At 43.4% G+C, this 16155-nt stretch overlaps 1 non-coding gene across 1 annotated transcript; it reads left to right on the forward strand.

Moving 5' to 3' along the window:
- The first annotated feature begins 230 nt into the window (after positions 1–230).
- On the forward strand, positions 231–305 carry Trnas-uga. The gene has a single exon. It is a non-coding gene; the product is annotated as a tRNA-Ser (tRNA).
- Positions 306–16155: the final 15850 nt, after the last annotated feature.

The raw sequence follows: 16155 nt of genomic DNA on the forward strand, positions 1-16155 counted from the left end.
CGTTATTATTATTACTGTTTTCACTATTAGTGACACTAGCAGCAGAAGTAGTAACAGTACTGTCAGTAATACTGACAGTGTTAACTTTATTAATTCATAGTCAGTATTAGTATATCGTTTCTTCGAGGAGTGCTAGTTCTGCAAGTTTCGTAGGAGCGCTTCTGTGAAGTTTGGAAGGTAGGGGACGAGGTCCTGACGGAAGTACAGCTGTGAGGACGGGGCATGAGTCGTGCTTGGGTAGCTCAGTTGGTAGAGCACTTGCCCGTGAAAGGCAAAGGTCCCGAGTTCGAGTCTCGGTCCGGCACACAGTCTTAATCCGCCAGGAAGTTTCATAGTCAGTATTACTCACATTGTCACTATAGACACACACATCATTCCAATACTATTTGACATATCAAACTAATTATTTCACTGTCATGTAATAGATACTGTATGTCTGAGACTCTGGTCCGATCTGAGAGAGATTCTAATGGCCATAATCAGATATATGTGATCAAAAGTATCCATACACCCCCAAACACATACGATTTTCATATTAGGTAGATTGTGCTGCCACCTACTGCCATGTACTCCATATCAGCGTCCTCAGTAGTCATTATACATCCTGGGAGTGCAGAATGGGACGCTCCGCGGAACTCATGGACTTCGAAAGTAATCAAGTGCTTGGGTGTCACTGGTGTCATACGTGCGTACGCGAGATTTCCACTCTCCTAAACATCCCTAGGTCCACTGTTTCCTATGTAATAGTGAAGCGGAAACGTGAAGGGAGACGTACAGCACAAAAGCTTACAGGCCGACCTTGTCTGTTGACTCACAGACACCGCTGACTGTTGAAGAGGGTCGTAATGTGTAATAGGCAGACCATCACACAGAAATTCCTAACACGTCAGGATCCACTGTAAGTACTATGACACTTAGCGGGAGGTGACAAAACTCGGACTTCATGGTCAAGCGGCTGCTCATAGGCCACACATCACGCCGGTATACGCCAAACGACGCCTCACTTGGTGTAAGGAGCATAAAAATTGGACGAGTGAACAGCTGAAAAACATTGTGTGGAGTAACGAACCACGGTACACAATGTGGCGATCCGATGGTAGGGTGTGGGTATGACAAATGCCCGGTAAACGTCTTCTGCCAGCTTGCTTAGTGTCAACAATAAAATTTGGAGGCGGTGGTGTTATGGTGTGGTCCTGTTTTTCGTGGAGGAGGCATGCACCCTATGTTGTTTTGCGTGGCACTATCACAGCACAGGCCTACATTGGGGTTTTAAGCACCTTCTTGCTTCGCACTGTTGAAGAGCAAATTCACGGATGGCGATTGCATTTTTCAATACGATCGAGCACCTGTTCATAAAGCACGGCATGTGGCGGAGTGGTTACAGGACAATAACATGCCTGTAATGGACTGGCCTGCACAGAGTCCTGACCTGAATCCTATGGAACACTTTTGGGATGCTTTGGAACGCCGATTTCGTGCCAGGCCTCACCGACCGACATCGATCTTTCTCCTCAGTACAGAACTCCGTGAAGCATGGGCTGCCATTCCCCAAGTAACCTTCCAGCACCTGACTGAACGTATGTCTGCGAGAGTGGAAGCTGTCACCAAGGCTAAGGGTAGGCCAACTGCATATTGAATACCAACATTACCGATGGAGGGCGCCACGAACTTCTGTCCGGATAAACATAGTATACAGGGTGAGTCACCTAACGTTACCGCTGGATATATTTCGTAAACCACATCAAATACTGACGAACCGATTCCACAGACCGAACGTGAGGAGAGGGGCTAGTGTAATTGTTTAATACAAACCATACAAAAATGCACGGAAGTATGTTTTTTAACACAAACCTACGTTTTTTTTAAATGGAACCACGTTAGTTTTGTTAGCACACCTGAACATATAAACAAATACGTAATCGGTGCCGTTTGTTGCATTGTAAAATGTTACTTACATCCGGAGATATTGTAACCTAAAGTTGACGCTTGAAACCTCCGACGTTCAGTTGCGTGTTGTAACAAACTCGGGCCACGGTCGGCGAGCAGCATCTGCAGGGACATGTTTACGATGACGACCGTGTTTACGAGTGTGGCTGTGGTGCACTGTGGTGGTTTGATCTAGCTGTCGCAGTATCCGCATGTAGCGCTTGCTGCTATTGCTATTCTGCATTCGTCTCCGCACGCAGACCAACTGTAGTACACCGTGTTACCAGACGTCTGTGATAGTGTAGTGCTGTAGGAACTCTGACCATGGTGTATTTGAACTCTGAAAAGGCGGAGATGATACTCATCTATGGCGAGTGTCGACGAAATGCAGCTGAATCCTGCAGGGCGTATGCAGAACGGTACCCGGACAGAGAGCATCCAACGTGCCGCACATTGCAAAACATCTACCGCCAACTGTATGCAACAGGTATGGTCGTAGCACGCAAGCGGGTCCGTAACAGGCCCGTCACAGGAGAAGCGGGTGCAGTTGGTGTGTTAGCTGCTGTTGCCATGAACCCACACAGGAGTACACGGGACATTGCGAGAGCCGGTGGACTGAGTCAAAGTAGTGTCATGCGCATACTGCATCGTCACCGCTTTCACCCGTTTCATGTGTCGCTATATCAGCAATTACATGGTTATGACTTTAATCATCGAGTGCAATTCTGTCAATGGGCATTAACAGAGAATGCGTTGCAGTTCTACCTGTTTACCGATGAAGCGGGTTTCACAAACCACGGGGCAGTGAATCTACGGAACATGCATTACTGGTCCGTGGACAATCCTCGATTTGATAGAACGACAGCGACCGTGGACTGTAAATGTATGGTGTGGATTCATTGGTGACCACCTCATTGGTCCTCACTTCATTGCAGAGGCCCAAACAGCTGCAACATACATCGCGTTTCTACAGAATGATCTGCAACGTTGCTCGAAAATGTCCCACTGGAAACGCGTCGACGTATGTGGTATCAGCATGATGGTGCACCTGCACGTTCCGCAATTAACACTAGACTGACCCTTGACAGGATGTTCGACGGGCGTCTCATAGGACGTGGAGGACGCATAAATTGACCAGCCCGTTCTCCTGATCTACACCTCTGGACTTCTTTCTGTGGGGTACGTTAAAGGAGAATGTGTACCGTGATGTGCCTTCAACCCCAGAGGATATGAAACAACGTATTGTGGCAGCCTGCGGCGACATTACACCAGATGTACTGCGGCGTGTACGACATTCATTACGCCAGAGATTGAAATTGTGTGCAGCAAATGATGGCCACCACATTGAACATCTATTGGCCTGACATGGCGGGACACACTCTATTCCACTCCATAATTGAAAACGGAAACCGCGTGTGTACGTGTACCTCACCCCTCATGGTAATGTACATGTGCGTCAGTGAAAAAGACCAATAAAAAGGTGTTAGCATGTGGACGTAATGTGCTGTTCCAGTCTCTTCTGTAGCTAAGGTCCATCACCGTTCCCTTTGGATCCCTACGTAATTCGGTGCTCTCCGATACACGCGATCGAACAGTGGAGGAGTGGTACTCAAGCGTCAACTTTAGGTTACAATATCTCCGGATTTAATTAACATTTTACAATGCAACAAACGGCACTGATTACGTATTTGTTTATATGTTCAGATGTGCTAACAAAACTAACGGGGTTCCATTTAAAAAAACGTAGGTTTGTGTTAAAAAAACATACTTCCGTGCATTTTTTATGGTTTGTATTAACCAATTACTCTAGCCCCTCTCCTCACGTTCGGTCTGTGGAATCGATTCGTCAGTATTTGATGTGGTTTAAGAAATATATCCAGCGGTAATGTTAGGTGACTCACCCTGTATATGTATATATATATATATGTATATACGTGGGTGGTTGGGTGTGGGTGTGTGTAAAAATGATACATATGCAATTAACCAACATACATCATGTAAAGCTCATCAAAGGAAATTAAATCTTTAATTTAACGGCAATGATTCATATTAAAATTTAACATTCGACTCAGTTTAGATAGATGTTAAATGATTAATGGTCAAAGTTACAGAAAGAATTTCAGTCGTATGGAGACATTCTTTGATATAAATATGGTCCAAATGGCTCTGAGCACTATGGGACTTAACATCTGAGGACATCAGAACCCTAGACTTAAAACTACTTGAACCTAACTAACCTAAGGACATCACACACATCCATGCCCGAGGCAGGATTCGAACCTGCGACCGTAGCAGGCGCGTCGTTCCGGACTAAAGCGTCTAGAACCGCTCGACCACAGCGGCCGCCAAAAATGGTATTAAATGAGGGAAAACAGTGCAAAACTTGTAGTAGGTAAGATATATTGGAAAACATGCATATGAGAAAGTATGTGATGAGCTTACACAGAACAGAAGGAAAGAAAGGCTTGTTTTGAATAAGGAAATGTGTTATGAACGATAGCAGTACTGACCATATGGTTATCAGTAAACTGCATTTCGCATCAATAGTCTCGTTTAATTGTGCGTACTGCTGCTTTTATTTATTTCTTTGATTCAGCATCAGAAGACGTATCATCAGTTGTAGCATCTGTGAGGTGGTAAGCTGCTATTGTTCGCGACTTTTCACGTTGTAGAGTGGACACGTAGTAACAAACTATATAGTGTTTCACATTTAGATATATATTTTTGTTCCCTCTTTTGCCGTACATCATAGCCACAAGTTCATGAGCCAACGCGAATAGTAAACGGTTGTGAAAACACACTTGTCCTCTTAGCAACAAATAATCCTGAGTTAATAACGAGCATCAAAACCGATACAGGGGTTAGTGAAAACAGAGTTGTCGTAGCGAGATTGAATACTGTAATCCCCAAATCCTCGAAAAATAAGCAAAAAATATACCTGTTCAAAAAAGCAGACAAAAATTCAAATGACGCCTTCCTGAGAGACAATCTCCACTCATGCCAAATTAATAATATAGGTGTAGACCAGATGTGCCTTGAATTCAAAGAATTAGTATCGGCAGCAATTGAGAGATTTATACAAAATAAATTAACAAACGACGGAGCTGATCCTCCTTGGTACACAAAACGGGTTAAAACACTGTTGCAGAAACAACGAAACAAACATGCCAATTTTAAACAGACGCAAAATCCCCAAGATTGGCGATCTTTTACAGAAGCTCGAAATTTAGCGCGGACTTCAATGCGAGATGCTTATAACCGTTTCCACATCGAAACATTGTCTCGAAACTTGTCAGATAATCCAAAGAGATTCTGGTCGTATGTGAAGTATGTTAGGGGCAAGAAACAATCAATGTCTTCTCTGCGCGATAGCAATGGAAATACTATCGAAGACAGTGCTGCCAAAGCAGAGTTACTAAACACAGCCTTCCGTAACGCTTTCACAGAAGAAGACGAAGTAAATATTCCAGAATTCGAATCTAGAACAGCTGCCAACACGAGTAACGCAGAAGTAAATATCATAGGAGTAGTGAAGCAACTTAAATCTCTTAATAAAATCAAGTCTTCTGGTCCAGACTGTATACCAGTTAGGTTCCTTTCGGAGTATGCTGATGCATTAGCTCCATACTTAACAATCATATACAACTGTTCGCTTGACGAAAGAACCGTACCCAAAGACTGGAAAGTTGCACAGGTCACACTGATATTCAAGAAAATTAGTAGGAGTAATCCACTACATTACAGGTACATATCGTTAACGTCGATATGCAGCAGGATTTTGGAACATATATTGAGTTCGAACATTATGAATTACTTCGAAGAAACGGTCTATTGACATACAGTTAACATGGGTTCAGAAAACGTCGTTCTTGTGAAACACAACTAGCTCTTTATTCACATGAAGTTTTGAGTGCTAATGACAAAGGATTTCAGATCGGTTCCGTATTTCTGGATTTCCGAAAGGCTTTTGACACTGTACCACAGAAGCGGCTTGTAGTGAAACTGCGTGCTTATGGAATATCGTCTCAGTTATGTGACTGGATTTGTGATTTCCTGTCAGAGAGGTCACATTTCGTAGTAATTGACGGAAAGCCATCGAGTAAAACAGAAGTGATTTCTGGCGTTCCTCAAGTTAGTGCTACAGGCCCTTTGCTGTTCCTTATCTATATAAACGATTTGGGAGACAATCTGAGCAGCCATCTTCGGTTGTTTGTAGATGACGCTGTCGTTTATCGACTAATAAAGTCATCAGAAGATCAAAACAAATTGCCAAACGATTTAGAAAAGATATCTAAATGTACGAAAATTGGCAGTTGACCCTAAATAACAAAAAGTGTGAGATCATCCACATGAGTACGAAAAGGAATTCGTTAAACTTTGGTTACACGATAAATCGGGTCTAATCTAAAAGCCGTAAATTCAACTAAATACCTTGGTATTACAATTACGAACAACTTAAATTGGAAGGAACACATAGAAAATTTTGTGGGGAAGGCTAACCAAAAACTGCGTTTTATTGGCAGGACACTTAAAAAACGTAAAAGATCTACTAAGACGACTACCTACACTACGCTTGTCCTGTCCTCTTCTAGAATAGTGCTGCGCGGCGAGGGATCCTAACCAGATAGGATTGACGGAGTACATCAAAAAAGTTCAAAGAAAGGCAGCATGTCTTGAATTAGTGCGAAATATGGGAGGGAGTGACACTGAAATGACACAGGATTTGGGCTGGACATCATTAAAAGAAAGGCGTTTTTCGTTGCGACGGAATCTTATCACGAAATTCCAAAGACCAACTTTCTCCTCCGAATGCGAAAATATTTTGTTGACACCAACCTACATAGGGAGAAACGATCGCTACGATAAAATAAGGGAATCAGAGCTCGTACGGAAAGATATACGAGTTCATTCTTTCCGCGAGCATTACAAGATTGGAATAATAGAGAATTGTGAAAGTGGTTTGATGAACCCTCTGCCAGGCACTTAAATGTGATTTGCAGTGTATCCATGTAGGTATAGAAGTAGTTTTAGTAATAGCTGTCGAATATTGCACATACTACACATAGATATAATCATACAAACCACACTACTGGCCATTAAAACAGCTACTCCAAGAAGATGACGTGCTACAGACGCGAAATTTAACCGACAGAAAGAAGATGCTGTGATATGCAAATGATTAGCTTTTCAGAGTATTCACACAGGGTTAGAGCCAGTGGCGACACCTACAACGTGCTGACACGAGGAAAGTTTCCAACCGATTTCTCGTACGCAAACAGCAGTTGAGCGGCGTTGCCTGGTGAAACGTTGTTGTGATGCCTCGTGTAAGGAGGAAAAATGCGTATCATTACGTTTCCGACTTTGATAAATGTCGGATTTTAGCCTATCGCGATTGCAGTTTATCGTATCGCGACATTGCTGCTCGCGTTGGTCGAGATCCAATGACTGTTAGCAGAATATGGAAACGGTGGGTTAAGGAAAGTAATACGGAACGCGGTGCTGGATCCCAACGGCCCCGTATCACTAGCAATCGAGATGACAGGCATCTTATCCGCATGGCTGTAATGGATTGTCAGCCATGTCTCGATCCCTGAGTCAACAGATGGGGACGTTTGCAAGACAACCATCTGCACGAACAGTTGCGACGTTTGCAGCAGCATGGACTATCAGCTCGGAGACCATGGCAGCAGTTACCCTTGGCGCTGTATCACAGACAGGAGCGCCTGCGATGGTGTACTCAACGACGAACCTGGGTGCACGAATGGCAAAACCTCATTTTTTCGGATGAATCCAGGCTCTGTTTACAGCATCATTATGGTCGCATCCGTGTTTGGCGACATCGCGGTGACAGCACATTTGAATCGTCTATTCGTCGTCGCCATACTGGCGTATCACCCGGCGTGATGGTATGAGGGTCAGCCAGAGTGGCCGAGCGGTTCTAGGCGCTACAGTCTGGAACCGCGCGACCGCTACGGTCACACGTTCGAATCCTGCCTCGGGCATGTATGTGTGTGATGTCCCTATGTTGGTTAGGTTTAAGTATTTCTAACTTCTAGGGGACTCATGACCTCAGAAGTTAAGTCCCATAGTGCTCAGAGCCATTTGATGGTATGGGGTGCCATTGGTTACACGACTCGGTCATCTCTTGTTCGCAGTGACGGTACTTTGAACAGTGGCTGTTACACTTCAGATGTGTTACGACCCGTGGCTCTACCCTTCATTCGATCCCTACGAAACCCCATATTTCAGCAGGATAATGCACGACCGCATGTTGCAGGTCCTGTACGGGCCTCTATGGATACAGAAAATGTTCGACTGCTGCCCTGGCCAGCACATTCTCCAGATCTCTCACCAACTGAAACCATCTGGTCAATGGTGGCCGAGCAACTGGCTCGTCACAATACGCCAGTGACTACTCTTGATGAACTGTGGTATCGTGTTGTAGCTGCATGGGCAGCTGTACCTGTACACGCCGTCCAAGCTCTGTTTGACTCAATGCTCAGGCGTATCAAGGGCGTTATTATGGCCAGAGGTGGTTGTTCTGAGTACTGATTTCTCAGGATATATGCACCCAAAACGCGTGAAAATGTAACCACATTTCAGTTCTAGTATAATATATTTGTCCAATGAATACCCGTTTATAATCTGCATTTCTTCTTGGTGTAGCAATTTTAATCGCCAGTAGTGTATCATGCATGCAGGAAACCGCCGTTATGTATCCATGTTATAACCTGCGTTATAGAGCGGACCACAACGCCGGAAACTTTGGTTTCGTGCTGGGCCGGGACCGGCGCCATGTGCCCAGGCAAGTGGTTGAATATTTTTCGCTTTGAGGCGTAAGAATCGCAGAATTTCAACACTGCTCTCAAGACGCGGCAGTGATCGCATTGATCTATGGAAGCAGCGGTTGCGCGTTGGATACTTTGATCCCGTTTGCGAACAAATTTTCTTTATCGTAACGATTGAAGACACTCTAACAGTGGTCCATGAACGATTAAAAACGTATTATAAAATAAACAGATGATTTTTACAGGATACCGTCACATTAGTGTGACCACCGCCTATGTTCGACATCATCATGCAATAACCACTTACTGATGGCAGGTGGCAACACTAGCACTGGAGGATGTATAGAGGGTATCGTGGGGGGAGCAGTCGTTGTCATAATGGAGCGATTTATTTGACGTCCAGCAGGGCATTATCATCGGGTTTCGAGCCAAGGGTGGAAGCATATTCGAAATGGGTAAGTTTGTTAACTGTTCGCGTTCGGCTGTGGGTAAAGTATGACGTGATGGCGAAATGACAATATCCAAAACGAGCGCCGAGGTAAACGTGGTGCAAAAAAGTGTGTGAAATCGTAAGGGACTTAACTGCGAAGGTCATCAGTCCCTAAGCATACACACTACTTAACCTAAATTATCCTAAGGACAAACACACACACAGCCATGCCCGAGGGAGGACTCGAACTTCCGCCGGTACCAGCCGCACAGTCCATGACTGCAGCGCCATAGACCTCTCGGCTAATTCTATCCCGCGTGCAAACGTGGTGCAACACGGGGCATAGATGACACGGCTAGAAATGTGTACGGGCGAAAAGACGTGCAACTGTTGCGCAACTGATCGCCGAGATGAACCAAGGGGCTACCAACTGTTCCTCCTCAATGACCGTTCAGCGAACGTTGCAGCAAGAGCCTCCTTCAGGCTCTCATGCCGACTGCTGTTCATCGGCGACGAAAGCTGCAATTTGCACCCCAGCACCGCAACTGCACTTTCACTGACTGGCGACAAGTGGCCTTTCCACATGGATTGCGTGCTATGCTCCATCGGACAAATGGCCTTTGGCGTGTACGGCGTGAAACGTCTGAAAACAGGTAGTCTGCAACAATTGTCGGAATGGTGTTGGCCGGAAGAGGCAGCGTTATGGTCTGAGGAATGATTTCGGGCATTCCCTGGGTGATCTCGTCATTCTGGAAGGCACAATGGATCAACACAAGCATGCGTCAATCCTTGGAGACTATGTCTAACTCTAAATGCAGTTTGTGTTTCCTCGGTACGATGACGTCTACGAGCAGGTGAATGCAACGTGTCTCGCAGCTCGCAGTGTACGTTCGAAGAGATCAAGGATGAGTTTGCCGTACCCCACTGTCCACGAAACTTCCCGGATTTAAACCCAGTAGAGAATCTGTGGAACTACCACTATCGGTTTGTTCGCGACATGGATCCTCAACCGAGAAACATAGCCACAGCACTGGGTTTGGCATGGATCCACTTTTCTGTCATGTGGTTATTGAGGCTTTACGCATATAGTCACATCAGTGTGACTTGACAAAGTGTGTATGCTTGTATGAGCGGTTGTATACCTCAGAAGACCTTCTGAATTAATTTTGAGCAAGCGATGAAAAAGACGTGTCTATATTATGTTAACGATATGCTTAAAAGAAGTGGAAGTCGTTTCCTTCGGTTAGGTATCGAGTACATTAGGCGGGGGACGGGTTCATTAGACACGGAGCATAATGGACGCGTAAGAAACAGGCAATGTCGTTTCTAGAGGAATTATTCCACAATTTGAGTGATTTTCCTCCCGACGTCGTGTCCAGAATCTTAACCACATCATCATCTTGCCCGGTGCAGACTGCGTGCAACTGTGTCTGGTGGTTCGTTACTTGTCTCATCGAAGACAGTGACATTGCCTGCTCTGTCTTCCATCGTTCAATTGGCATCGACAGTGGCTATGTGATGAACGTTCAAGAGGAGCTACATATTCGTAGTAACCAGCAAAATGCCAGATTTCAAGTCTTCCTTATAGTCTCTGGACGCACCTACAACAATGGGTCATCTGCTACGGAAACACGTCTACATCTACATTGATGCTCTGCAAGTTACACTTTAAGTGCCTGGCAGAGGGTTCATCTAACCACTTACACAATAATTCTCTATTATTTCAATCACGAACAGCGCGCGGAAAAACAAACAGCTTTATCTTTCCGTGCGGGCTCTGATTTCCCTTATTTTATTATGATTCCTATGTAGGTTGGCGTCAACAAAATATTTTTGTATTTGAAGGAGCAAGTCGGTGATTGAAATATCGTGAGAAGATTCTACCGCAACGAAAATCGCCTTTGTTTTAGTGATGTCCACCTCAAATCCTGGATCATGCCATTGACACTCTCTTCCCTATTTCTCGATAGTAAAAAACGTGCTGCTCTTCTTTGAACCTTATCGATGTACTCCATTAATCTTACCTCGTAAGGATCCCACACCGCGCAGCAGTACTCCAAAAGAGGACGGAAAGGTGATTGTAGATAGTCTCTTTAGTAGATCTGTTGCATCTTATTATTGTTCTGCCAATAAAACGCAGTCTCTGGTTCACCTTCCACACAACATTTTCTACGTGTTCTTTCCAATTTAAGTTGTTCGTAATTGTATTTCCCAGGTATTTAGTTGGCTTTACGTCCTTTAGATTTGGCTGATTTATCATGTAACCAAATTTAACGGATTCCTTTTAGCACTGATATAGGTGATCTCACATTTTTCATTATTTAGGGTCAATTGCCAATTTTCGCATCATTCAGATATCCTTTCTAAATCGTTTTGCACTTTGTTTTGATCTTTTGATGACTTTACTAGACGAAAAATGACAACATCATCTGCAGACAACCCAAGACTGCTGCTCAGATTGTCTCTTACATCGTTTGTATAGATCAGCAAAGGGCGTATAACACAACCTTTGGGGGCGCCTGATGTCACTTCTGTATTACTCGAACCCACACGGAATCTGAATAATTTTCGTCTGTTGTTGTGACAGAAGCGGTTGGGCTTTAATGTTTGCTGTATCCCGATTCTTCTCTAGTTCGTACAATAGCGAATCATAACTGCTCCCATAAGTTGTGGTGGTATCATGGGTTAAGTGCCACGGTAACGAATTTTCGTCTGATGATTTTGCTCGTAGACTATGGAAATATGTTGCAGCAAGTTTCTTTGTAGGTGGCTCGTTATTTAGTTGCAAATGGTTCAAATGGCTCTGAGCACTATGGGACTTAACTCCTGAGGTCATCAGTCTCCTAGAACTTAGAACTACTTAAACCTAACTAACCTAAGAACATCAAACACATCCATGCCCTAGGCAGGATTCGAACCTGCGACCGTAGCGGAAGCGCGGTTCCAGACTGTAGTGCCTAGAACCGCTCGGCCAACCCGGCCGGCATTTAGTAGCACATTCCAAGCTACTTAACAGAGGTATCTCGCTATGATGTGGAAGGAATTAGTTTATAATCCATAAAATAAATAAGAATTACACGGACCAATGACATGATTGCCTTTAACTTATTGTTAAACTGCCTTCAATTTTTTTTACGTGCAACTGATTCATACTTGACTACATTCAAGCACACACCCGCACAGGCGCTTGCACACGCGCGCTCAGAGATTAGAGCAGAAAAAGGTATCAAGTAGATTTGATTCCAGTTGGTGTTTTAACATCATTTGATTATCTTTTATGTTAATCATATTACTAAGGAAATTTTCAAAAATTTCTATGTTGTTATACCTCACTTCTTTTCATTTCACACTAAAACTGAAGTACAACATTGGCTTACGGACTGTCAGATGTTTTCGTTCGTGCTATTGACTCAATGGCTTTAGCGTTTCATCATATGCCGAGCAATGTGTCGTATTAGTTAAGGTAATGAACTTGACTTCGGCAGGAGTGTGTTTCTTTATGTGGCCATCCAGGCTAGAAAAGTGCAGGTAACTCCTGCACAGCGAAGATTAAAAGAATGGATCCGAAAAATTGCACACTGATATTATTAACCTCAGTCTGTTGTAGAATCATTGAACAAATTCTTTGTTTAAATACGAGCGGTCCTTGAGAGAGAAAAGCTTGTTTCAACAAATCAACACAGATTTAGAAAACGTCGCTCGTGTCAAACTCAGCCTGCGAACAGTGGATGAATACCAATAGGCAGATTCCATTTTCCTTGATTTCAGGAAATCGGTTGAGGCAATGCGGCACTGAAGATTGTTAAGGAAGATTCGACCATACGGAATAGCTCCTCAAATTTGTGACCATCACATAAAGGTTGAAAGGTGTGGGACTCCTTTTAGTCGCCTCTTACGACTGGCAGGAATATCTCGGGCTTATTCTAACCCTCAGGGCCACAGGGGGGCTCTCTCTTCAGAGGAGAGGTTGTGTGGCGCCATTCCATAGATTGCCGTTTTGTTTCCAGATAGAAGTGATGAACGCATATTTCATCGCCTGTGAAAATGTTCGACAAAAAATTGTCACGATCAGCCTTGTGACACGTCCTTTGTAGCCCAGTGGGCACATACTTTTGAAAACTCCCACTGGTGGATGATGCACACCAACCTGTGCATCTAGGTGTTTGATTGTGAACCGTCAAACACATCGAATGAGAGTGTCCGCACGTTACAACGCTGCAGGAGTCACAGCTGGGTGTGGCGTGCCGTCACGCCGGAGACTGGACAGGTTTGCGCAACCTTGTCGCCCCGATGATGGACGCCTCGCCCAACGACTCACAGAGCTGTTGTTCACTTCCAGGTCTCCGTAGACATTCTGAATATCCTGCGACGCTCTGGTTTTCCAGCAAAAAAAAAGTAGATGACAGCTGTCTGCTTGGAACGCACCTCCGTTAAGGATCCATTTTGAAGGTTACGTATAGCGTCGCCACCCATAGGAACTTCATGAAACTATAGGGGCTGAAGGAGGAATCTTCCACGATGTCCCACAGCAAATTCCGCATTTTCTCAATCGAAATTCGCCGAGAAAAATATGTTTTGCATTTCTTATTGAACGCCTTTCGCATAGATATACCAAACGTGCCTAACACGTAACGTCACAACCACGCTAGGCGCAGAGCGAGTGAGGCAAAATAAAATATGTCTATAAGTCGATGTCCACCAGCCCCGCCCCGTCCACCCCTCACGCGTCCCTCCAACTTCTGTAAAGACACCCAGGTGCATAATGAAGAATTTTATTCGGAATTACTGAAATTGGCAGAATACTACTTTGCAATTCCGGTCGATTATGCCACCTTCGAATGGGTGTCCTGTTTCATGGGAACCCAATGCACAAATAGCCCAGTAAAAATAGCTCTGAAAAAAGAGTTGGATTGCAAAAGGTTGAGTAATTTTGATTTTCAGATATGTTATATGTATTACTCCTCTCGTAAAAAATACGAGTTTTAGACTTGTTCCCTCTAGTGCGTTACCCGCCGCTTTGAAAATAACGATAAGAAATGGCACTTTTTTCAGTTTTTGCTCAATAACTCGCTTCTAGTACATTTTAGAGAAAAACATGCCAGTAATTTTAAAGAGCTTTAAATTTCCTGCAAGTTTTATTTGTAAAATGTTGGAAAATTCGGAACAGCTACTGAGACACGAGGCTGTGAATATCTGCAAAAATGTCATCAAATCTCAAAATGTTAGAAATGTCAGTGGTTTCGCTTAAAAACTTTCTTAGTGCAGTTTTGCGCATAATGCATAATAACCATTGTGCAAAAGGTTTAATTTCCTACAAGATTCATACAAAATATTTGTAATTATTCCTTACATACGCCGAAAAATGTTGCCTTAACGGTTTTACTGGCAGTGGACTCGAAATCGAAAATACCATCCTCAGTCAGAAATAATACTCCTGAGTGTAATATCACCTTTAAGCCATTATGTATACAATAAATACATGTATATCACGAAATCATGTAATATCTTGCGAGTAGATATTTCTGAAAAAAAACAAATTTTCGACACTTTTACATATACTCATATTTCAACAAAATGTAGTTTAAAATAGATCTTATTTCATTTTCATTGTTGGTATATTGTTGACATTACTCCCCCTTCTTCCCTCACTTCCTCCCCTCTCCGGCATTCCCCATTCCACTGGAAAGGTCTTGGAGTTTTGCAAAGTTTTCATCAGTTACTGTTTAACTGCTGAGAGTGTACGTTCGTGCTGTATTGTAATACGTGCCCGTTTGTTCGAAATGTCGGTTTCACATCGAACTGTGTGTTTTATCTGTGAGTAACATCTGAGCAAAGGTGAAACGTCTTTAGTGAAATATAGAAGTGTAAACAGCCTTCGTGACTAGAGTGCAAACCATAAACTCACAGCACGTAACACATTCTGATTTTCTAAATAGCCCAGGTTCATTCTTCAAGCCAAATGAGATAAAAAATTGACAAGATGATAGCAGTTTACCTCTAAAGAGCAGCTTCCCAGAGTGCATGTGGACGGACCCTTAGATAGTTGAATAAACATGATTTCAATTCCAGAGATCACTGCTTTCTTTGTGGCAACGAAGTACCTAAGGGTTTTGAACAGAAGGTCTGGAACTTGGATTTTTCACAAGAGAGGTTATACATACAACATAACAGGAAATCAATATTACTTTATCTTTTGTAGACCAAAATGCTATTTCTACTGGGTTAAAAGGAACACAATAAATAAAAGAGTGAAATATCTGGGGATTGAAGAATAACTAACGAAATTAATAGGGGGTTACAGAAGAGAGGCAATTTCTACCAAACAATAAAACACCTGATTTGGAATAAGGAAGTTTCAGAAAAAGCGTAACTCGTTATGTATAAGAATTATTACTTCCCTATTGTCACTTATGGTGGAGAAACATGGACAATGACAGAAATGGACTGGAGCAGACTACAATCAGTGGAAATGAAATTTCTCAGAGCAGTTAAGGGAAAAACAAGAATGGACAGAGTAAGGAATGTAGAGATTAGAAAAGTCCTTAAACAAGAAAGTATGAGAGAAGAAACCGAAAAGAAGAGATTGAGATGGTATGGGCATGTTAAGAGGATGCATGGGAAGAGACTCCCCAAAATTATGGAAGAACTAAAGATGAATGAGAAAAGACCTAGAGGGCGCCCAAGAACACGGTGGAAAATGGGAGTGAGAATATCTGTGGAAAGGAGAGGTGTGACCTGGCAGCAAGTGGAGGAAGAAAAGTGGTGGGAGGACCGAGCCAAATGGAGAGGACTCGTCAGCACCCAGACCCGTCAGTAGCTGGAGCGGGATCCGGATATGGAATAAATTCAAAACCGGCACTGTGACAAACATATTGTTGTATGAAATGATTTCCAAGGAAAATAATGTTCTTGATAAAGTGGGCTCAAATGATAAGTATTAATACTTAACTACATATTACTGTTATTCGCTTGTAGGTCTAACTAAAATGAGACTTACTGAATCTCTATTCA

The sequence above is a fragment of the Schistocerca piceifrons genome, chromosome 3 (genome assembly GCF_021461385.2).
Source record: "Schistocerca piceifrons isolate TAMUIC-IGC-003096 chromosome 3, iqSchPice1.1, whole genome shotgun sequence".
NCBI classification, from domain to species: domain Eukaryota; kingdom Metazoa; phylum Arthropoda; class Insecta; order Orthoptera; family Acrididae; genus Schistocerca; species Schistocerca piceifrons.